Here is a 27156-nt window from a genome sequence, read left to right on the forward strand (position 1 = left end):
TGAAAGCCAATATTTTGAAACAGGTGTGTTATATAATATACTTGTGTCACTATTGTAACATCTGAACAATTATGACATTTTTTTGTAATTCAGACATTTGATTTAAGTCATTAAGTGATAACAAAATATTAATTCTGAATGCTTTGTATATACAGTTAACAGCACTATTTCTATCATAATATTTACAACACATAATACTGTTTTGCTCCCTTAACAGACGTAAGCTAGAACAGATGAAATGTCAAATTTCTTCCCAACAACTCATCACAAGTACACATTGTTTTTGTCCATAACACGCACACACTCAGCCCACACCTGATGATGTAAATCATTTTTTCGGGCCAGTAACTAAAGAAAAGGGGACCCGTCATTTACTGGTCATATTTGTCAATTTTTAATTCTAATGCAGATGAAATAAAAATAAAACATTTCTTAAATAAATTATTTCTTAGCCAATATTTTAAATAAGAGTGTTATAAATATAATTGTGATACTATTGTAACATCCAAACAATTATGATTTTTTTGGTAATTCTAAATCCTACGTATAAAAGTGAACAGCACTATTATATATTCAAACTGTAAATACAAAATCATTGTATCATTTATGATAAAAAAGTAAATGTGATTTAACAAAAGAAAAAATGCATGCGGTTGAAAAAAGATCTTGCCTTAATTAGAATAATTTAAAAATAGGAGCTCAAGCTATTTTTCAGATTTTTTTACGTAACTATATTCACGATTTATTTCATTAACTTTCCATAAATAAACATCTTTAAAGCCTAGTTTTAGCATTTGATACTGAATATATCTATTTATCTTTTTCTATAAAAATAGCACAAAGGGAATTGTCCTACCAAATGGCCAACTAACCAGGCATTAAAATTAATTGAATATCAGCAAAATGATAAAATGCTTATTCATACTTTTGTAATGAGATTACCCATTGTAACAGTGTTAGCCCCAATAGGTCAGAGCCAATAAACAATACACAGGAAGTATCAGGAACCCTGCTGTGATAACATTCAAAATGGCAAAAGATGAAATTATCCTATGCATTCAAGCATTAACCAGGCATTACAATGAATATTATTTCATATTAAACTTGCTATTTGATGTTAAAATACATGATATGCATGGTAAATATTAAATATCTCCACTCTTAATAATTTCATTAACAAATGATGAAAAGTGTCATTTAAGATGCAGAATAAGATTTACCAAAATTAATAATATTGTTTTAATATTCCAAAAAGGATGAATAAATGTCAAAAACAATGGTTCTTATAAGGGTACCGAATTTAATTTGAAAGAAATGAGCATAAAACACGCTATCTCTACCTTATGAGACTATTGTAGACTACAGTAGTGTACAGTAAATCTTTTAGCATTCACCAATCATTTAATATTTTTTGCGCTTTCTGCTGTTAAATTCACGGTTACAATCTTGTTATCAGTAGTTAATATTTTCCATTAATGCCTTATTTAGTAGGTAGTTAATGGTTTATCAGTCAAAATTTATGTTTGTTATTCATGTGTATGTATTGATTTTGAATAAAAGTGTCACTTTAAGAAATAGTATTTTTATTTTATTATGCAGTTGCAACACAAAATATAATAAAAATTAACTATTTTCCATCTTTTATTAAAACATATTTTTTGCATCTCTTCTCTAAAACAAAATTCGTAAAAAATATATTGAGTTACCTTCAAAGGCCTAGTTTTAGGAATGGTTGTCATGTTAATTGTCTGCTGTGTAGTTCTTGTTTATTGCACTAGTGTCATTGCAGGGGCCAATTTCCTGTGTATTTGTTTATTGGCTTGGGGCCATTTAGAGTTGACAACATTTAGAGTAGAAAATAGCATTAGCTCATTAATACACAACCACTTCTTGCATAAACATATATGCATAGCAAATGTATTAATTTGACTGATTGGGAGTAAATAATAAACAAAAAAGTAAAAAGGGTTTTATTCCATTTAATTTGTTAAAATATAAATAATTTTAATGGGATATTATAAATAATACTACTCATATTCTTATTCTAAAGCTTTTGATAGTTAGCAAGAGGCAATAAAGATAAAAATCAATACACAGTGTACTATGGGGGGGGGGCTCTTAAAGAAGGCTTAAATTAGCCTTCAATGGATAGTATTTCATTAAATAATGAAGCAGCATAACCAATAATACAAAATGCCTAAAATATACGTTTATCTATTATGTGTATCAAATTAGAAATGCAATTAATAAATCTGGGTACAATATAGAAAATATACTATAATATTTAATGGTGTACTTATTTGATGATGATTGCTGTCAGGCTGTCACCTTAAATCCGAACACATTTGTTAAACAAGAATAAACATAAAATTGAAAGTTTCAGAAGAGTTGGAAGAAAATCTTTGTTAATATATTCTTTGAATGAATCAACAATTTCACAGCTTGAGCTTGGAACAATATATAAGGCGTGAACTTTGATAATTAACTATTACAAATAACAAACAACGTGTAATTATCACCTTGTGAAACTTTAGGGAAAGGCTCATGAACTCCTTTGAATGTTATGTCATAAAAGTATTTGAAGATGAAACCCTTTTAATATTCTTTGATTTAAAACTTCATTTTAAGCAAAAAGTTGCCTTCCGACGTAGCATATATGACCTAATATATCACGTGGTATACACACACTGTCACAGCAAACAACATACTAACACTCCAATGGCCTGCAAAAAGTCCGGATTTAAATCCGATCGAGCACGTGTGGGACCCTTTGAAGCGAAAGGTGCGTGCCCAGCCGCTACAACCAGACCCCAGGGTGATCACTCGTGTTATTTATCAAATTTGGGCAGCCATTCCGCAACAGTATCTTCACAGATACATTATATCAATGATGACAAGGTACCTTGCTGTAATTGCTGCAGCAGGTGGACATACAAAGTATTAAAACAAAATCAAATACGACGTGATTTGATATTGCATTGTGTTTTGAAGCTGCACCCTCAGATTTACCGCTTTTAAAATTTGTTTTATTTTTGTCTTCGAATCAGCAAATTTTTGAGTAAATATCTGCAAACCAATGATGAAAGATTGATGACAAAAGATCAGAGCGCAGATTTGCATATTTCCGTTCGAAATTTTTTTTTTATGGGTTAAACCGTTACTAAGGGTTTAAGAAAAATGAATAAAACATGGTTTTTTGAACTTAATTATAAAACCTGCGATCTGAACTTTTGTCAGCAGTCTTATATAACTGGTTTCTGTGGATGTTCGCAAAAATTGGCTCGTTCCAAGACAAAAAAAAAAAAAAATAATGTCAAAACGTTCAATCTGTGAGAGTGCAACTTTAAGGGTGCCGATGTGAATTATCTCTGTTTGTTTAAAGTTTGTTCCCGTGATCAAATTTCAATGATTTTTTGTTGTACGTAATAGGAATAAATCCTATTAAACTTTTATTTGGTTATTTGTATCTTTCCCCGAATACTTTCCCTAAAACATGATAAAAACTAGGTCGCCAATTAGACATTCGTCGTAGTGTAATGAAATATTGGAATCTATTGCAATAATAACCAGGTCCTCGCACTGGCACCGGATTTTCAAACTTAATCATTTTTTTTAAAAAATCAAACAAAAATCTTATAATTCCTTACTAAAAATTGTTGTACCGAATATGTGAAAAAATATTGAAAAATTTTTTTTTTTTAGATATGCACTTTGTACTTTATAATATACTAACATATATTTAAAAATATTGAAAAATTTTTTTTTTTAAATATGCACTTTGTACTGTATATTATACAGAACAAAGTGCATATTTTTAAAAATATATATATATTTTTCAATATATGTTCACATATTCGGTATTATAATTTTTAGTAAGAAATTATAAGATTTTTTTGATTTTTAAAAAAATGATTAAGTTTGAAAATCCGGTGCCAGTGGGTCCTCGTGCTTATTTGTTACGATTAACTTTTAACCTAGCATTGAGGCCAAACAAATACAGATGTTAGTTTTGCTGTATACCGTTTTTATATTTGTTTTGTTTCATGAATAAATAGTCATATATATCGATGAAATTATCTGTACGATATGTGTTGTTTAATTAAGGTATAAACCAAAATCTTATTGTTATAGTATGCGCTTTATAATGCCGTCTATTGTTATAGTATGCGCTATATAATGTCGTCTATTGATATAGTATGGGATATATAATGCAGTCTATTGATATAATATGCGCTATATAATGCTGTATATTGATATACTAGTAGTATGCACTATATAATGCAGTATATTGTTATAGTATGCGCTATATAATGCAGTTAATTGTTATAGTATGCGCTATATAATGCTGTCTATTGTTATAGTATGCACTATATAATGCAGTATATTGTTATAGTATGCACTATATAATGCAGTATATTGTTATAGTATGCGCTATATAATGCAGTTAATTGTTATAGTATGCGCTATATAATGCTGTCTATTGTTATAGTATGCGCTAAATAATGCCGTCTATTGTTATAGTATGCGCTATATAATGTCGTCTATTGATATAGTATGCGCTATATAATGCCGTCTATTGATATAGTATGCGCTATATAATGCCGTCTACTGTTATAGTATGCGCTATATGTATATGCGTCTATTGTTATAGTATGCGCTATATAATGCAGTTAATTGTTGTAGTATGCGCTATATAATGCCGTCTATTGTTATAGTATGCGCTATATAATGCCGTCTATTGTTATAGTATGCACTTTATAATGCCGTCTATTGTTATAGTATGCGCTATATAATGCCGTCTATTGTTATAGTATGCGCTAAATAATGCCGTCTATTGTTATAGTATGCGCTATATAATGCCGTCTATTGTTATAGTATGCGCTATATAATGCCGTCTATTGTTATAGTATGCGCTATATAATGTCGTCTATTGATATAGTATGCGCTATATAATGCCGTCTATTGATATAGTATGCGCTAAATAATGTCGTCTATTGTTATAGTATGCGCTATATAATGCCGTCTATTGTTATAGTATGCGCTATATAATGCCGTCTATTGTTATAGTATGCGCTATATAATGCCGTCTATTGATATAGCATGCGCTATATAATGCCGTCTATTGTTATAGCATGCGCTATATAATGCCGTCTATTGATATAGTATGCGCTATATAATGCCGTCTATTGATATAGTATGCGCTAAATAATGCCGTCTATTGTTATAGTATGCGCTATATGTATATGCGTCTATTGTTATAGTATGCGCTATATAATGCCGTATATTGTTATAGTATGCGCTATATAATGCCGTCTATTGATATAGTATGCGCTATATAATGCCGTCTATTGATATAGTATGCGCTAAATAATGCCGTCTATTGTTATAGTATGCGCTATATAATACCGTCTATTGTTATAGTATGCGCTATATAATACCGTCTATTGTTATAGTATGCGCTATATAATGCAGTCTATTGATATAGTATGCGCTATATAATGCCGTCTATTGTTAAAGTATGCGCTTTATAATGCCGTCTATTGTTATAGTATGCGCTATATAATGTCGTCTATTGATATAGTATGCGCTATATAATGCCGTCTATTAATATAGTATGCGCTATATAATGTCGTCTATTGATATAGTATGCGCTATATAATGCCGTCTATTTTTATAGTATGCGCTATATAATGCCGTCTATTGATGTAGTATGCGCTATATCAATTACGAAACGACTTCTCATAAAAACACAAATATGGAACTGTTATAACAGCTCATAACAACATTAGTTCCCCCATGCGTCATTGTACGATCAATGTCGTATGTATTTAAGAACAAATGGGTTTGGATACAGGTTATAACAACATTAGTTCCTCCGTGCATCATTGTGACGTCAATGTCGTATGTATTTAAGAACAAATAGGTTTGGATACAGGTTATAACAACATTAGTTCCCCCATGCGTCATTGTGACGTCAAAGCGTATGTATTTAAGAACAAATAGGTTTGGATACAGGTTATAGCAACATTAGTTCCCCCATGCGCCATTGTGACGTCAATGTCGTATGTATTTAAGAACAAATAGGTTTGGATATAGGTTAATACAACATTAGTTCCCCCATGCGTCATTGTGACGTCAATGTCGTATGTATTTAAGAACAAATAGGTTTGGATACTGGTTTTAACAACATAAGTTGCCCCATGCGTCTTTGTGACGTCAATGTCGTATGTATTTAAGAACAACGGGTTTGGATACAGCTTTTAACAACATTAGTTCCCCCATGCGTCATTGTGACGTCAGTGTCGTATGTATTTAAGAACCAATGGGTTTGGATATAAGTTAGAACAACATAAGCTTCCCCATGCGTCATTGTGACGTCAATGTCGTATGTATTTAAGAACAAACGGGTTTGGATACAGCTTATAACAACATTAGTTCCCCCATGCGTCAGTGTGACGTCAATGTCGTATGCATTTGAAAACTAATGGGTTTTTATACAGGTTATTAAAACATTAGTTCCCCCATGCGCCATTGTGACGTCAATGTCGTATGTATTTAAGAACAAATAGGTTTGGATACAGGTTATAACAACATTAGTTCCCCCATGCGTCATTATACGTCAATGTCGTATGTATTTAAGAACACATTGGGTCGGATACATTTTATTCAAACATTAGTCTTTCCATTCGTCATTGTTACGTCAATGTCATATGTATTTTAAAATGAACGTAAGTAGAAAAAGTGGTTAATATTTTAAATATAGATCTGTTTTGCAAATTAAAATAGAGAATTGGCTTCCATCATGTTTTAGGCATACATTGTACTAGAATCCCAGATCAATTACGTTGTGTTTGAGGGCAGAAATCAGAACAACCTTTGGTTACCTTTATATACCTTCTGGACTTGGCCAAAAAGCATACTGGTATTATCATTTGTTTTATTTTCTTTTTCAAATAATCGTTTGGATGAACTTTAAAATTGAAGATACTTTAAAAATATAACAGGCATTGATAGAGATAAATTTAAGTTAGAATACAGAAATTTAAAGTTTTAGAAATAAGCAAAGTAGGTTCGTAGAGAAATAAACAACCGTAGGTCTAGTTAGTATCGTTTTGTATTTTTAAATCTAATTATGTTAAATAAGGAACAAATTGTAAGTGGATGTCTTTTTGGGAGTATGAACGCAGTTGGTCTGGTTAAAGTGTGTGGAGTCCGAAGCCAAACTGCGTTCATATCCCCGAAATTGACCCAAACCCCGCAATTTATTACTTATATTTACACCAATTATAGTTCATTATTTCATTCAAGATTTCATTTTATTTAAAAAAAACGTCATTCTCTCTTACTATTCTGTATATAGAACGACCCGACCATAACCGGAAACAGTTTATCAAATTACGTCACGCAGGAAAAAAACCCAATCACTTTAAATCACGTTCAAACGTTAAATTTGGTTTAATCATATTTTATTGCTCTTTTGTACACAGAATTATTTTGCATACAATGTACACGTACACTTACAATCAAATAAAACAAAAAGAACAAATGGGTTGGGGTACAAGTTATTAAAACACTGGTTTCAGCCCTTCCCAGGCGTCAATATAGCGTCAATGTCGTTTAAATCTATGATTAAACGTAACTAGAAAATTGAGAAAACGTTAATTACTTTAGAAAAAAAGAATTGGTTGCCACCAAAAGAGAGAAAAAATACAAATGTACTTAAAGGATGAAATATTCGAGTATTTCGAAAATATAACACGCGTTCTTCGCCGTATCTTCTACATTTAAAGAAATAATGTTCTGCATCTTCTGTGCCTTGTCTACAGTCAATAATAGAATTATCACGAAGAAAGTGGAGATGTGCATTAAGGTCACTACAAGCATTTCTAATTCTTGTATTGTGGGTATTAGAAAGTCTGTCCCCGACAAGATAATATTTCGGAATAATTGAGCCTTTGTATGTATCTGTTAAACGTGCCTTAAATTCATTGAGCGTGTTACTGTTACAAAAGTGAACATCAAGCCGGTTCAACAAATCTATGGCAGATAGGATTTTATATTTCGCTTAAATACTTAAATGTCTAGGTATGGTAGCATAATTATGTCTGTTTTGAAGCGGGTAATTGGTTGTTTGTTCAATTGTCTGTGGTATTTGTTCGCGAAGATACTGTGGCAAGCTACCGGACTTTTTACGATACATTAAAATTAACTTTTGTATTTCCCTGTGCTCACTTAGTGGAATCCAACCAATTTCACTTAAAAGTCTATAATAAGAAACTGATCGAGTTAACCCAGTTACAACTCTAGCCGCTTCGTATTGCATTTATTTCTAAACATTCCATCTCATAGACGTTACAATAATCCCAAACTAAAGATGAATATTCAAGCAAAGGTCGCATAAACGAGATTTATATTAGATTAAGCGTTTTTCTACCAAGTTTATATTTTAACAACATCATTGACCCAAGCACCTTAGAGACTGATTTAATTATTTGGCTTATATGTTCGTGCCATGTTCCATTAGTTGTAAAACAAAGCCCTTAAGGTTCATGGTTTTGAACAAAGTTCAACAAGTTGCCCTCGAACACGATATTTGGTAGAATCTGATTGCACAGCGTAAAAAACGTAACTTCTGTTTTAGGGGATTGAACTGTACAAGCTATTGCTTTGCCCAATTTGAAATCTTTTTTAAGATCGCCATTTAATGTATAATCAATATGGCTGGTATCTGACGAAGAAACGGCTAGAGAGCTATCGTCTGCAAAGAGTCGCGTTGTACTTACAAGGGAATCGGCAATATCGTAAACATAAATCAGAAAAAAAGCAGACCCTTGAGGTACACAAGCATTGACATTGCGAACTTTAGATAACATTTGTCCAACAATAACTCTTTGTCACCTACTCGAAAACTAATGATAAATCAAATCTTTCACATCGTGTTCCATGCCATACTCTTGTATTTTAAAAATAAGACCTGACTATGTAAAAAGCTTTGGAATTGTCATATAAGACCATGCATGTAGATTTCTTTTCATCATATGCCTTACATATTTGATATGTCAATCAACTGAAAAACCGCTGAGTGACCAGGCAAAAACCAAGATTGTAATTTATAAATAAGATATTTGGCATGTAGATGATTGTAAACATATTTAAAGACAATATGTTCCACTATGATCTTGCCTTCACAGCTAATTAACGAAATTGGTCGGTAATTGGACGGAAGAGATCTATCACCCTTTTTAAAAAAGGGGAGCAACATTGGCCAACTTCAAAGAAACAGGATACACGCAGTCACGAAGCGATCTGTTAAACAGTAATTGTAACGGATATGACACGGTGGAAACCGTTTCCTTTAACATTTTATGACCTACCAGATCATTTTCAGTTACAGAAATGTCTTCAAGCGAAGTATTGCATTTGCGTATTAGTTGGGGTAGAACGACTCCACTTTCGTCAAAATACGTGAAATTGAAACACTAGTGACAACAATACATTTAACATATCTTAAATAACACTTTCTTACACTTTCTGTTGATTCAAATTTTTCGTGGCCTGCTGACATATTACAAACAACAAGATAGTTTTCAATGTGATAAATCGCGATAGAACATATCCGATGTTGCGTTCATCGGAAACTATTCGCATTAATTTGCCGAACGACAGTTGATTTCAGGGATTATATATGCCACACATTGTGACCGGTGCCAGGCAGTTTCACATCTTATGTATCCTATTGCATAAATATCACGTGATGCAGTTCACATTTCCTATAAACCGGATATTGGAAAGAGACTTACCTTAAGGTCATTCCACAATGCTAAGGTGGTGGGGGAGGCCAAAAATGAAAGCGTTTCGAGACTCCATGCTTTATTTTGTTTCGGGGAAAAATGTGTGCATTAGTAAAGCATACATCCGTTGCTGCGGTGTTGCGACATATCTTGGGGTAATAAGAAATTGACCTAAGCTTACAAAATTTTGGACCAAAAAGCATTCGCATTTACGCGAAAAGTTTTGTCGACAATATACATATGATTTTGTGGCAAAATGCCCTAGACTATGCACTCAACAATGTCATGTGGGTTCTTGAAGATATATTTTCAAATGAGAAATATGTTAATTAAATAATGAAAAATGTGGATTAAATTCATTTCCTGGCTACAACAATGCAAAATTATTTCTTAAAATAGCCTCAATCACAACAAAGCCACAATACTTGATTTGATCGAGTAGTGTTGACAAAAATTTCATTTTGTATACATCATTTCCGTCAAAATGCAAATGCTCAGATAATAAATAGTAACACTTACACGTGTGACAACGGACGTTTTGATTATGTTTGCTGATTATTGAATCTAAAAACTAAATAAAAAATGATATGATTAAACATATCATGTTTTAGTCCTTCAAACCACTTTTGCACTGTGAAAGGCCCTTAACGCTTTGCGATGCACTTTTAACTCTAAGTTTGTTTCGGTACAAATTGTTTATCAATTTGTCTCTATTCTGAGATCTCTAGAGAAAATGACTTAATAAAAATCATGATAAATAGTTTTTCTTTTGCAAAATCAAGCTTTAATAACTAATTAGGCAGGTTGAGAAATCGGGGTCAGAACATAAGCTTAACAAACATAAGTGATAATTCATGCTAATTGTCATTTCGTCTTTATGCTTACAACGTATTTGAAGTATGGAATTAATGATTGCGGTGAAATTAAGACAAGAAGTATTGCAAAATAAACTGATATTTAACATGATTGTCAGACAGATTGTTTGAAACTGTATCATAAACATCAACCTATTAAACCATTTTAATACTTTTTAAATGGTATGCAGCTGTTGGATATCGTATTGCAGTTAAACATTCCATTGTGTCATACATTTACATGGTAACCGTATTCTCTATAAATAGCATTCCACGAACGCTGTTACATATAATTGAAAATATCGGTCAAAGCTGTGAAGGGATGGTTTAGCAGAAACGGTGTTTCCTAAAATAGCGTTCCATGAAAGCCGTTTTTTTCGTGCATAATTTTGTTTTTGTGAAGTGTCATTTTATTAATATTTAAACAGCTTCTATACAAATTCGACTTCTGACAAATATATTTCTCCTTTCTTATGAGGCACTAGATACAACATATAAATAAAAGATAAACAGCAGTAATAATAACAAAATTTCGTCTACACCCTGCTTTATAGTGTATGCCATATATGGGTCTCGTAAAATTGTAATTAATTTAAATAGTTATTCAAATTACTATTTTTTTACATATGCGCTTGGGCAATCTATTATAAGGAGGAATCAAGACGATTTCACAAACCTGTTATTAAACAAATGAAGGTGTTTAAGTATACATCTTTATCATATTGTAACATATGCAATGTTTTGTTAAGAAATAAAAATAACCGATTTGAGAGCGCGCGAGTCTGCTAAATCACGATTCTGCCAAAAATGAACCAGCCCAGAAACCAAACGAAACTGTTGACTTTCACTTATGAATATTGATAGCCACAACTATAGACCCGGTCACGATATTGCTATGAGGCCTTTTGCCTACCATGAGTAGCACGTCCCGTCTATGGCCAAATCATTTCTGTAGTTAGCCAATTTGCCGTCCCTGAAAACATGGGCACTTTTTGACCAAATTCAACGATATTCAGCGACATAATGTTACATGCCAAATATATAGCTCATTTGCCCAGTAGCTTTAGACAATACTTATTATCATAGTCTTGATATCTACATGCATTGAAAGACCCTTTACCAGCCATGGGAACAAATAGTTTGTAGACGATACCTTGTACAGGCAAGGTATGTGTCTCCGCGTTAAAACTAGGTGCGCCTTCTCAGGTAACAGCCATCGAGTAATATTAAGCATTCGATGAAATCCACACAAAAACAGTTTTACCAAATTACTTACCCATAGCGCGTTCACAGTAACCAATTTGCATTAAATATCTTTCCATGAAACCAGTAATAAATAACCTTGTTTTTGTACAAACATTGCATTTACGCAGTTAATATGTATAAATCAGGGTCGGGTCCAGGATTTGGTGTAAGGAGGGACGCAACTTAGGGAGCGCACCTTAGGACGTGCGCCACAACCTCAAGAACCGAACTTTTTATTAGTAAATGGTAATAAGGATCCGCTCCAAAGAACACTTTGGCTATTATTAGTCTGGAAAGGTGCTTTCAGGTATTTTTTAAGAAATATAACATACCAGTCCACTGAGGGCCATATGACATTATAAGAACCGGCCAGTCAGCTAACGAAGGTGTATATGGTCCGAGGCGTAAGCTACTGTATAGATTGACATTTATTCAATTACGATTTGAAGTCAGTTTTTTATGAATGATAATATAGCGGAAGAAACCGAAATATTTGGAGATCATCATAGACATAATCCTTTTATTTAACTTTTTCCAGAACACTTGAACTCTTTTAAATTTACATACTTTGCAAAACAAATCGACACAAGGATGCCCCATATTACAAGGACGCGGGCTGTTGACGGTGAGACACAAGGATGCCCCATATTACAAGGACGCGGGCTGTTGACGGTGATACACAAGGATGCCCCATAATACATGGACGCGGGATGTTGACGGTGAGACACAAGGATGCCCAATATTACAAGGACGCGGGCTGGTGGCGGTGAGACACATGGATGCTCCATAGTACAAGGACGCGGGCTGTTGACGCTGAGACACAAGGATGCCCCATATTACAAGGACGCGGGATGTTGACGGTGAGACACAAGGATGCCCCATATTACAAGGACGCGGGCTGTTGACGGTGAGGCAAAAGCATGCCCCATATTACAAGGACGCGGGCTGTTGACGGTGAGACACAAGGATGCCCCATATTACAAGGACGCGGGCTGTTGACGGTGAGACAAATGGTGAAACAAAAGGATGCCCCATACTACAAGGACGCGGGCTTTTGACCGTGAAACAAAAGGTGAAACACAAGGATGCCCCATATTAAAAGGACGCGGGCTGTTGACGGTGAGACACAAGGATGCCCCATATTACAAGGACGCGGGCTGTTGACGGTGATACACAAGGATGCCCAATATTACAATGACGCGGGCTGTTGACGGTGAAACAAAAGGATGCCCCATATTACGAAGACGCGGGCTGTTGACGGTGAAACACAAGGATGCCCCATATTACGAAGACGCGTGCTGTTGACGGTGAAACACAAGGATGCCCCATGTTACAAGGACGCGGGCTGTTGACGGTGAGACACAAGGATGCCCCCTATTACAAGGACGCGGGCTGCTGACGGTAAGACAAAAGGATGCCCAATATTACAAGGACGCGGGCTGCTGACGGTGAGACACAAGGATGCACCATATTACAAGGACGCGGGCTGCTGACGGTTAGACAAAAGGATGCCCCATATTACAAGGACGCGGGCTGTTGACGGTGAAACAAAAGGATGCCCCATATTACAAGGACGCGGGCTGCTGACGGTGAGACACAAGGATGCCCCATATTACAAGGACGCGGGCTGCTGACGGTGAGACACAAGGATGCCCCATATTACAAGGACGCGGGCTGCTGACGGTGAGACAAAAGGATGCCCCATATTACAAGGACGCGGGCTGCTGACGGTGAGACACAAGGATGCCCCCTATTACAAGGACGCGGGCGGTTGACGGTGAAACAAGAATGCTGTTCTTTATATAAGACGATACAAAGGACTGACTTTCTTCATCTGATCACACGACCATGAATAAGTTTGGTTTCCTTTTAAGAAATTACAGGTGTGCAACTTGAAACTGATACGAGTATTATAAATTGGAGTAATTCTTTAGACCAGTTAAGACATGCAAATAGTCTATATATGGTATCGGTATCAAATAACATTAAATATATCATAATGTGGTTTTAAAAAGCACAAAAGCAGATTTTAACTTAGCGGATATTTTAACATGACACATGATACACCGAAACCTAAGATTTGGCATGATTTGGTATTTAGACTTACAGAATATAATTGTTATATGCAGAATACGGGAGAAAATGAATGAGGTTTTGGTATGCAAGGAGAAAGTAGGTTAACCCACTTATATACCCTTTGTATATGAATTAATCATGGCATTCCTTCTGATTTAAATAAGATGGAAATAAATCAAAACTCTATCTTCTGCGATGTGAAAACTATGGAAACGCATAGTTCTCCCCACCTACTGAAAAAGTGTCATAATTTTTCACGGATCATTTACAAGGTAATCGTTTCAAATTGATGAACATAAATACCAATTATGTAACCTCTCAGTAGGCTTTATTTAAAGTCCTTTTTGCGTTAAGGTGAGCTGCTGCTTATTCTCATTCTCATCCGGGAGCAGAGGCATCACGGGGTTATCTTAATTACGATCACGGATTGTATTCGGTCAAAGCAGTTTGTTTTTGGCAGAGAGCAACAACGAAGCAATTAAATTGTATGGCATGTCGGTTCAACAATAATTCATAAAACCTGTGATATCCCCAGTTTTTAGCTGATAACCTAGGTTATGGGAAATTATTGTGAAAACTGCGCGAGAAACCTATGATATCAACCAAGGTTATGGTGAATTATTGTGAAAACGGCGCGTGAAACCTTTGATATCAATCAATATCACAAGTTATTTCAATAACCTAGGTTATGGGGAATTATTGCGCGAGAACCTATGGCATGCCGTGCTAATGTTGCGAATACTAAACAGTGTGTGCACCTTATCTGTGTCACAAAGAATGTACGACGTGGCCTTAAGGCAAATTGCTGCTTACGACGAAGTGAGTAATTCAATCATTGACCGAACGTTGTGATCAATTAATTCATGAATAATTAAAAACGTATGGAATTGTCACCCATGGTTGTTTCAATGGCTTCTACAGGAAATTATTATGGCTAAAGGCCGGCTAAGCATTAAGTTTGCCACCTGTTGAAAATTGACCCCGACCGTTAAATGATTTATTCATTAAATAATGGCCTTTAATCAATATGACCCTTCGCATGAAAGTTTTACCTCCTTTAAAACTGATCAAGGTCGGTAATCAAAATCAAACTTGGTCAATCATGTGGTCATATTAATTAAATTTATTACCTATACATGTTGGTTGTTTATATCACGCATTTTTTAAGAATCAAATCATGACAGATACTGAATAGACAGACAGACAGACAGACAGACAGTTTATTGACTTGCACATAGTACATCGTCACAACACATACATATTATAATACTATTTGTCAACGTGTATGGTCAATGAAAATAAATACACATACAGGCTGTATCGAGTCATTTCTCAACGTTGAAAAAGACATTACTCGTACACATGCATTATTAAATGCGTAATTAATGCGGATAATTTAATATTATTTATTACGAGCTAATTTTGATATTATGTCCCAATTGTAAGTTTGCGATGGGTATTTTCGGAGCACATACGAACATCACCTCTCACTCCGAAACTATCACCATTCTAGACAAAGTGGTTATATATATATATATATATATATATATATATATATATATATATATATATATATATATATATATATATATATATGTTTGGAAGGCTTACTTCGTGAATATCTAGTGTTCCTTATTTTGGTAATCATTCTTATTTCAAATCTTTTGTCGATCGTTAACACGCAAGTATTTCAATCAATCCAGAAAACAAGGTTTCCATCCCCCGCTCATAAAAATGGTCTCACACCGATGGCACTTTGGTATTATACGTAAAAAGACCTTTTTTGCCTCTGAAAACGGGGTACCTTATGTCAATCATAGGTCGGTGTACTTACTTTACAACTAAAATCCGTGATTAAAAACCGATCTTTGTAGAATCGAACTCGGGCTCTGCATTGCGTGTAAAGAAGCCAGCCAGTAACATTACACAAGTCGCTGTTTTTCCTGTTGTTTTTTAGGCTGTATGCCGCTAGGCCTGCAGTCTTATATTACTATATCTCGGAATTTATCATCGGCAGATCATCATAACTTTTTTTCTCACCTTTTGACGAACTAATGCGTATCAAACTCAGCGCTGTTAGAACTGCTAATTTACATTAACATTTACATCTAAAATACCTAATTACTAATCAGCTCAAATAGGTACTGACTGCGTTCTGTATATTAAGTAGCTTGCTAAAAATAGCGCTGTAAGGAGTATTCAAATATGTTTTGCGGTTAATGTAGTGCGAATAAACTGCGTTTTTGCGTAATTGCGCAAATTAAATCATAGAAAACGCCATTATTCTCATATCGAGAATTAGAAAAGGCAATATAAAAAGCAGAATACGCAAATTGTTTCAAAATGAACGCATACTAAATCAAAATAAATACATGTATATATCTTTGTTTAGACCTTGGCCGCAACCGGGGAACTAGATACATGCACTATCTGGTAAAAATAGAATCTAGGTCATCGAAATTGGACAGGTTTAATCCCCGGATATTAACCCGGAACACTCGTTATAACCCGGAAAAAAACATGGATCGTATTGATAAGGCAATTAAGTGGTAATTTGACTTAAGAAATCAAACCAAAATATTTTAAATGAAATTATAATATTTCATTTTATCATATACTCAGTTCTTTTGGTGAGTGTGTTCATTCATAAGTATATTTTCTATGTTTTAAATAACCTTAATTGGCTCTTACTTGACTTTTTTAAGATTGTTGTGTTTACACAAAATTCATGAGTATGTGACTGTGTCGCATTAAACCATTTACTTGTCTAAGTACATACTAACAATCTTTAACCATTAATGCATATTATACACTTTTACAGTTTAAATCAGAGCTCGTAAAGCGTTAAGTAAAGTCATATTGTGCCGAATGGAATGGAAAGTGTATGGGTAGTCCACATGTCAAATGAGTATTTCAAGTACCTAAAACTACATGGTTTTGATTTATTTGAGTAAATGCATAAAAATCTAAAAGTATTTGCGAAGGAATTTATGAGTATGCATATACTATCTTTAGATGTTTATGACAATTTGTTTTATAATTACATGACTGTACTACAAAAAACCTAGCAGGTCGAAAGCCTTTCAACGCTTTAAGCGCTTTGATTTTGCTCTACGGTCAGTCAACAGCCTGGTGTTTATTTCAAATACGTTTTAAATGACCCTATTACTGATCAAAATGTAACGCTGATCAATTTCCAACCACTGTTCTGATAAAAATTATTAAAAAAAAAATCAGGGGCACTTTTCAACGTTGAAATATGACCCATTTCTATCAAAAGTATAAATGGAAAGAAATGCTTCCACGATTGTTCAATAAACCTTAAAATGTACCAGGGGTAAAGCAGTATAAAGTATAGAATTAACGAGCACATATCTGCATTTGCATTGAAGTGCTTAGACACACACACACACGCGCCCACGCACCCACGCACACGCACCCATGCACACACACGCACACGCACACGCACACGCACACACACACACGCACCCACGCACACACACACACACACGCACCCACGCACTCACCTACGCACACGCAAATAAAAAACGATTTCGAAAAATGAAACATTTGGAAATTTTAGCTATGATGATTAATGAAAGTCCCACTTATATAGTTGAGGGTAAGATGCCCTTGTAAATATCATCAAATTTCCTTCAAAAACATCCAGGTAGGTTACCCTAGTTTCACGCTAGTGAAATGTACTGGAAACAAATATATGTGGACACCAGCTGTAATAAACTATTCGGTTTCAACTTTTGTGAGCTCTGCTAACAAATTCACTTTGGCTTTCAGTTGACCGACTCAACTCCGATCTTAACCAGACAATGATGTAGTCTGTTCCAGTTCCAACGGCACGTATTGAAAACAGCTTGGAAGTTTAACTGTTCTATTGTATTAAACGCCCCCTCCCTTAGTCCGTCAAGGTTTACTTTTATTTCAAAATGAGAATTTTTCGTATTAATTACGCCTAAAATGCACCATTTCGGACTAGAAATCGTTAAAAAGAATTGGGGGAATACCCCCAAACATCCCTGCCAACATTTTAAACCAAATTCATTTCGGTTTAAGGAAAGAGTGCAATTTAAAAAGTTACGCCCCTAAGTAACGCCCCGTCTTATGTGGAATCATGAACCCGCCCCTGTAAAGAATCCCGCGATGTTATTTCTGCAGTATAACTCGATTTTAATATTATTCTGGTATGGCAATCTAAGCGCGATAAAACACAGAAGTCGCCCTACTTGCTCAATATAGTTACCTGTCCGTGTTATTTTTAGTTTTAGTGCATGTGTGTTCTGTAAATGCTATACATCAATTTTAATTTAATAACAAAATTGAACGTTTGTAAAAATACGAATAAATGTATAATGTATACAGGTTTACTCAAGTTATATGCTTATATATACCGAGTATTTATTATAACACGCTGAACAATAATGTAACTATCGTTATCCGTAGTGTTTTTAGACCAGCCAGGTATGTAAGGTGTTATACGGGTATTAAAACGTAAGTAGATTACTGGATGAATAATATTTAAACCGCAACTGTATTCGGTCATAAAAGTCACGTGACCATTGGAATGTTCCCACGGTGATTGTTATTGAATCAATTGAGTTTGTAAACACAATCTAAGGGGAGGTTACAATGCAGTTACTATACAATTTATATATTGCACACAGGTAATGTTCTGTTTATAAATTATGACAATGCTGAGCCATGCAAGGCAGCAATGAGTATATATATATATACTGTATATAAAGTAATGACTTTATATTAATTCATTGGGAACTCTTTAGTACCTTAATATGCTTAATTTCCTGTGTATATTTTTCTTCTCTATAGTTTTATTTATTGTTTGGGAACTGAACGGAGCCTTCCTGACACCTGACATGGGCAGGGTAAAGCTGTCGGTTGGAAAAGGCTAAAATATATGAACTTTCATCGAAAGTGTACTTGTTTCTATTACTTTTTAAGGAATCAACTAAAAATTATAACAATAAAAATATAATAATTAAAAGATCCTCCCCAAATAATGGGATCAAAGATATAAAAAGTACCGACAGCTTCCAGACGAACGATCAAACTATTGAGGCGAGTGTGATAATCAGTAATTTGGTATTGAGTATCCCAGTAAAACTATTGAAAACCAAATATTAGTGACTATTAATATTAAAATTAATATTTAGATGTATCAGAGGAGTGTATACATGATCGGCCATGATGACACCACCCCAACAGAGCATCTTTTTTATTAGTAATTCAAAGTTTGTAAATATTTTGATTAAGGTGGAACGCGACTATGAACGAACTTTCGAGTTACTGTCTGAAAATTGGTTTACGAATAGAAGAGCATATGCAAAGTTAGGGACCGTTTTTACATTTTCAATATTCGAAACAGTTTTGAAACTACGACTCTTCAAAATATACCACTGACGTCAATTTTGAGACGTCTGTCATATTTTTGCGTTCCAGCTACAATAACCGATATTTTCATCAATTCTTCGTATACCGCTATGAAATTTCAACCCCATGTACGTCTTATGAAAACGTTCACGCACATATATTATTCTTTCTCCTGATTTACGTTTTTTATTTTAAATTCGTCTTTAACGTCATTTTTCGCGGGAAAAACGGCTTCGTGTTTCGCTTAAAAAAGTGCGCCTTTCTTTATTTTATTTTTAGAAAATTGCACGTCTAATTTTGATTTTTTAAATACATGTATTCAATGTTTTATTACAAATCGCCTGATATCAAGAAAAGGGTACTTTACCGACTTCGTTTTTGCGCAGTATCAAATAATCTAACCCCTATACCTTTTCTTTTTCAATACGTATTGTATTAAGATGGTGGGGTACGTTGCTCCGTCAAAATTGACGTTCAAAATAAAATATCTTTCAAATTCTTTCAAATTTGGTCAGAATGATGTGTCAGGCATGTTTTCCTCATTTTTGCCAAAATGACTTATGTCGGCGTTGTCGGTTAGTGCAAAAAGACGCTATCTAACACGATACCCCTTTTTACGTTTTTGGTACGTCTTGCGTTACTGATCAGCCGTTTGTGTTTATAAATTTATGGAAATTGCTGTAAAGATGCCTTAATACAGTTATATAACTAATACAATATGCATTTTCAACAAATGTGCAAATTATTTAATGTGCAGAAGATAAGCTAAGTGTCATTATATAATTGTGCACGTATATTTACGTTCAACGACTGGCCTTGAAGTGAAAATAACTTCCTTAAATGCACGGCACTTCCTATATTTTTTCTATCATTTTATAGCCTGATATTCAGCCTTTCGTGTTATGTAATAAAATATATGTGTTTTTGCTCTAATTAAGCAACCAATTTAAAACAATGCGTTCAGAAACGTTTGCTTTAACGTTGCTGACGTCAACGTTGTTTTGATGTACGTTGTTGTAATGCTGGCGTTAAATTTTGATATTTTGAAAATTGAATGCAAAAAGGGCGGTATGTTGTCCAATAACCAAGAAAGAAATTAGCAAATGCAACGGAAATATGATTTTCTTAAACAAAATGTGTTTTTGATAGATTTGCATTAATTATTGATTAATTTTATATGTTGCATGAATGATTGCGATTATGCACATTCACGTGCATGCGTTTTGGTAAAGGTAAGATTTATTATAATTTGCGATCATCATCTATACATAAAAATGTTACATAACTTTTTTAAGATATATATCATGTACATGAAATCATAACCATTTAATATTCCTAGATGATAACCAGTAATCTCAATAAATGATGCTCCGAGTGAACCCGGGACCTTCTGATCTGAAGTCAGATACGTGCAATCTGTGTTAGCAAGTGCGCGTTTTTGTCGAAACCGTGCACGTGCTCAATAAAACCGGAAACAACGTCATGTAAAATACAAATGCAGAATATCGATGCAACTGAGCAGAAGACATGATTATTCGCAAGAAAAATGGAAAGTTTACTAAAGAAAACACCAAGAAACGGATGCAGAACCTGGTACAGATTCGTAAGATAGGCGAGTGTAACTTGGAAGGAAGACGAGTCGTTGAGTTAAGATTTTAATAGACGGCTTGAAAGAATGCTGCAAGTGCGCGGGACAGTCGTCGCTTACGAACATAACATCAGAAACTACGGTCTTGGGAGAAGTCTTCATATAAAATGCCTGTCATGTCTTGCTGACAACACAGTGCCGACTGCAAAACGACACAAGGCTAGTGATCACAAAACCGGAACTCGATGCTTTGATGTAAATACAAAGTTAGCTGCAGGTAAATATTTCTTTCGAAAATTACAAAAATAAAGCTGAGTAATAGTTTGCTGCAGTTTTCAGTATGCATAAATATTACTATTATCTTAATGAATGTCACCTCTCAAAAATCCCTAATTAACGCCAAACAGGTTGTATATATGTTTTGAAATGCTTCGATTCTTTCAGCCATGATCAACGCAGGCGTTGGGGAACAACAAATGAATAATATTCTTGCCTACATGAACCTCCCCCTTGTTAATAAGAAGACACTCAATAGCAGGGAGCGTGAAATCGGCGAGGGCATTGAGGCAGTTGCCGCCCAGTCATGTTCACGTGCAGTGGAAGAAGAAATTCTAAATTCTGAGTAACTAGTCATACATTACAAATGAGCTATTATAAAGTTATGGTATAAAACATAACTGTACGGATATAATTTAACTATCTTGCTTATTGTACTTAAATGTTGTAAATAATTGAATTGTAGGAAAACAGATGAACAGTGGGTATAGGTTTCGGCGGATGGCGGCTGGCAGAAACGAGGAACTGGTCACAGTAACAACAGCTTGTCCGGTAAATAGTATTCCAGTTACATTTCATTTTGTAAGCTTGCAACAAGCGCAGTATGCTCTTCAAAATGAGTTAAGGAAAACACCCTGCACTAGCATATCCCGGGGGGGGGGGAGGAGGACACCCCCATCGTCCGAGTTTACTTTTATTACAATATATAGAATATATAGAATGAACAAAATAACAGTACGCCCAAAATGCAATATTTCTGACTAGATATTGTAAAACATTTCAGGGGCGTATCCACTCCAGCTAAATCTTTAAACCATTTTTCACTTCTGATGGAGAGACACAATTAGAAAGTTTACGCTTCCTAACTTACGCCCCCTCTAACGTAGAATCAAGGAACCGCCCCTGTCGTGTAATGCACATGCATGTTTGTCCCCCATGATCATAAAGATGTACACCGAAAAGTTAGATTATCTTGAGTGTCCATATTTTGATACTTTGCAAAATATTTGTATAAGTACAAATTCATTCTTAAATATATTTTGATGAATCGAATTATTGAATTCATACACTTCTGTAAACGTCTTTAATGCATATATTTTTCTTTTCATCAGGGCACGTGACAATTGTCGGCAAATCTTTAAAGAAATGTTTGAGCTGTGGCGTTGCTAAAGATTTTTGTAGATTTTGCAAGAATGCAATCAGAAGAAAAGTTCCAGCAACGAAGCACAAATGCGGGAAGAACTGGACGGGCTCTTCAAAAGCAATGGAGCCTTTCCTGACATTGAAATGCCTTCAGGATTTGAAAAGAAAAGGCCTCGAGGTGAATGCATTAACAATGGACGACGACACGTCAACGAATACTAGAGTGAAACGTTACCTTTTTTTGGCCTGTCTACGTTTTCTGAGTGGTTGAAGAAATTTAAAAACCCCGTCCTGATAGCCCACAATGCAGGTTTTGACACTAGAGTATTAATAAATAGCTTCCTGCGTTGTAGTGTAAGTCATTCGCATATTCATGGTTTTGCGGATAGTTTAAAGCTGTGCAAAGCAAACTTTCCAGGACAATCATGTTACAAATTATTTGCTTTCGTGCAAAACGTATTGAAAATTGACTTCAATGCTCACAACGCGGAAGCTGATGTTGCCGCCCTCGGAGCCCTGGTTCAAACAGTTGACGCCTTACCACAGAAGCTGCAGATAACGCCATTACAAGAAGCTCATTATAACCTTAGCAGGCTTAAAAATGAAAAGAACTACCTGCGGACATATGATATTTATATCATTGCAAAGGCATTGACAAAAACAGCAGCAAAGTATTGGCCGGTACTGGACTGCACGGGAAATTACTCCAAACAGCGTACCACCGTTCTGGGTGCAATCGACTATCTGTAGTGCTAAAAAACAGATAAGTTAAATCGGCAAAACCAATCGCTGCTTTATCATCTTATTTTTCAGAGTTATATATGTGAAATTTTGTTAAAAAACAAAACAACGGTGATACATAAATATTTTCTTAACAATAATAACAATTATAATTAATATTATTATTATTATTATTATTATTATTATTATTATTAGCATTATTATAAGCATTATTATAAGCATTATTATCAATATTATTTCTATTATTATTATTATTATTATTATTATTATTATTATTATTATTATTATTAGAATTATTATAATTTTTATTATAATAATTATTATTATTATTATTATTATTATTATTATTATTATCATTATTATTATTATTATTATTATTATTAGTAGTAGTAGTAGTAGTAGTAGTAGTAGTAGTAGTAGTAGTAGTAGTAGTAGTAGTAGTCAGTATATAGACATTTAACGTGATTAAATATGCTAGTTAGTTCATTATAACCAATGACGTCGACGTTCAACGGAACATAAAGTCGTTTACTTTGAAATTACGTGTTGTTTATATTGTGACGGTTAATATTGCAAAAATTAGCCGGAAAATCTCCAATTTTTTATTTTACATTTTGAAAGTTTGAACATTTGGCTATAACATATCAAAAAATAGCCAAGGGGACCGCCGTCATCTTAAACACTTATTTTGACGTTGAAACAGCAAGGGTACGTTAAACAAACGAAAAATATTAACAACACAACACAAGACCACACTCTCGCGCAACATCGTGCCAACGAGAGTGATTAATATAAGTTGTAATAGCTTGTTTCACAATCGTTGTAAAATTAAATAAAGTTTAAATTAAATTAAAATGAATATCATTTTTTTTCTGATATTTCTAATTTATCTTTCTTGTGTGTGAAAATATGAAAATGAAAACGTATTATGCTTATTTCATTGTATATTTATAGCAATTTACATGTTTTTTTCGATGAGATTTAAATATTTGATGACGTAATTTACCATGAAATTAAAGAAATTACGGTGCCATATAAGATAGCCGGTTTTTGCACTAACCTTCATCGGAAAGGTATTTTATTTCGCATAAATGATTAAAGGAATCTTAGCACTTTATGCTGACCAATTTCAAGTACATTTAGAAAATAAATTAATAATTCAACATTGTTTTCTCCTCTTGAATTCCGAATGGTAAACATAAATAAATCAATAAAGCACTGATTATAAATAAACTATAGTTAAAGTGACACACTAATTCAAAATCAATACATAAACATGTATAACAAGATCAATTTTGTCTTATAAAACTTTAACTTCTTACTAAATTATGCATTATGGAAAATATTAATTACTGATTACAAGATTTAAACCGCGTGTTTAATAACAGAAAGAGCAAAAATATTAAATGATTGGTGAATGCTTAAATATTTAGTGTGGTCCACTTTTATCTCATAACGTAAAAATACCATGTTTTATGCTCATTTCTTTCAAATCAACTCGGTATTCTTCATAAAAACCATTGTTTTCGACAAGATTTCTCAAAGGGGCGGATCACATACGACCTTTCTATCATAGAGGACACACACACACACACATACACACACTAATACGCATGCGCGCACGCAAGCACACGCTCTCACACTCATGCACGCTCTCGCACGCAGGCATGTATTCACACACGCACGCACACGCACACACACACGAACGTACACGCTTTCACACTCATGCACTCAGGCATGTATGCACACACGCTCGCGCGTGGAACACACACGCACACGCACGCACGCGTGCACAGCCATAGTACGCACGGCAGAGACATTGAGGTAGTTATGTTGGCTTCTGTATCATTGGCATTGAATGCATCGCCGAAAGTCGTTTCATGAAGTTGCTTGTACGCACAAGAAGCTTTGATTGCGTGGTAAAGTCAGAAAAACAAAATAACTCGTTATGGATTAAAACAAACAATGCGTTGATTAACAAAATTAAACATTTTACTGCCCTCAAAACGTTAACTTTAAGATTATCATTTGAGCCATTTGGAACATATATTTTATCGAAGTGTGTGTGTGTGCGTGTGTGCGTGCGTGCGTGTATGTGTGTGCGCGCGTACGGGTGCGTGTGTATGGGCGTGCGTGCGTGTACGAGTATGTGGGCGTATACGTGCGTGCATGTGAGTGCATATGTGTGAACTATAACAACCCTTAATAAGATGAGAAAATAAAAAAAAATAATGTGATCATTTATTATCAGTGCAAACGCAAGTTTTAAAAACAAATACGATTTACCACAACTAATAATATTGCTTTAATATACCTTTAAATAAATATCGAAAACAATAGTTCTTATGAAGGATACCGAGTTTAATTTGAAAGAAATGTGCATAAAACATGGTATTTCTACCTTATGAGACCATAGTCAATCCTTTAGCATTCACCAAAAAATGAATCATTTTTGCGCTTTCTACTATTAAAAAAACCCCAGTTACAATCTTGTAATCAGTGAATAATATTTTGCATGAACTTATTATGAAGAAAGAAGCAACTTGAGGGTTTTATCAGTCAATATTGGTGTTTGTTACACATGTGATATATTGATTTTGAGTAAGAGTTTCACTTTAAAATTTTAGTGTGTTTTAAATAAACGCCGATGTAACATTCGTTTTTCACCCCGTTATATATTGACCGCATGAGTCATTCTCTCTCTGGTCAAAGAATGACCGATCATTTTTTAACGTCAAGAACTGACCACCCCCCATTCCGTTGCGTTACAAATGGACTCGTTGAAACTTGTTCAAGAGTTGTATTCAATACCAAACTTAGTCAATAATATGTTTACCCCTATTAGTGGAATTTATTAATTGCATATGTTTTTATTCAACGATAAGCGATTGGCTACATCAAACTTAGATTCAAAACACTGAACTCTATAGTCGCGTATAGATCTGTATATTATTACATTTTTCTCCGATAGTGACATACAGAAGTAATCTTGGATGATTTTAATGGGGCGGGGGCGGGGGCGATTGCACCCCCTCTATTGCCTGGATCCGTTAGTGCATATTACAATGCAGATTTCTGTCGATTATCATTTGTTTGGTTTGTAAGTTATATATTGCATATGAAATGAGTGTCACACACTGGATTTACTATGCTTTTGCTTAGTTTAGAGCCTTATAACCGCAGATCTCTACTGACACTTATAAAAAAAATGGTAACAAATAAAGTAGTAGAACTGTTTATTGTTGTGTTATACCTGTAGATGAATATATATAAAAGACACTAATTAGCATAGTCTCATGACTTGAACGATTATAATTGATGTGAATTATCAAAATATAATAATACAGCAAATGAGATTGCGTAATAATTTAGAAAGCCTCTTATTAAAATAGCGCCAGATTTAAGTCATCCGTTGATGTATAAAGCTTGTAATTCAAAGCCCGTCTTGTGTGGAATTAGATATTTTGTACAACAACAATAACATAAAACTGATCAGACACTCTAAGAGTTCTAATCTTTTCAATTAATTAACAAAAACATAAGTTCGATTTACGTCATGCTAAACGCTTTAATACGATACGTATTGAAAAAGAAACAGGTATACTAGGGGTTAGATTATTTGATACTGCGCAAAAACGAAGTCGGTAAGGTACACTTTTCTTGATAACAGGCGATTTGCAATAAAACATTGATACAATTATTTAAAAAAATCAAACATTAAACGAGCAGTTTTTTTTTCAAAATTTAAAAAAAAGCGAAACACGACGCCGTTTTTCCCGCGAAAAATGACGTTATAGACGATTTTTTAAATAAAAAACATAAAACAAGAGAAAGAAAAATATTTATCACATGCTTACCCTTGTTTTCCGTGTTATATACCCATTACGAATATTTTTATCTTACACATGTGTAAGATAACCAATCAGACATTTCTATTGGCCAGACTTATCACACGCAACCTAGATATCCCTCCGCATTGTTTGTAAACAAAATGGTTTAAATGCCAACAAATACTTACCGTAATAATGAAGCTGTAAGA

General features: G+C 34.3%; 1 pseudogene; it reads left to right on the top strand.

Annotated features, from left to right (window-relative positions):
• The first annotated feature begins 21044 nt into the window (after positions 1-21044).
• On the top strand, positions 21045-21793 carry LOC128208673 (uncharacterized; annotated as a pseudogene).
• Positions 21794-27156: the final 5363 nt, after the last annotated feature.

This window comes from Mya arenaria, chromosome 11 (assembly GCF_026914265.1).
Source record: "Mya arenaria isolate MELC-2E11 chromosome 11, ASM2691426v1".
Taxonomy (NCBI): domain Eukaryota; kingdom Metazoa; phylum Mollusca; class Bivalvia; order Myida; family Myidae; genus Mya; species Mya arenaria.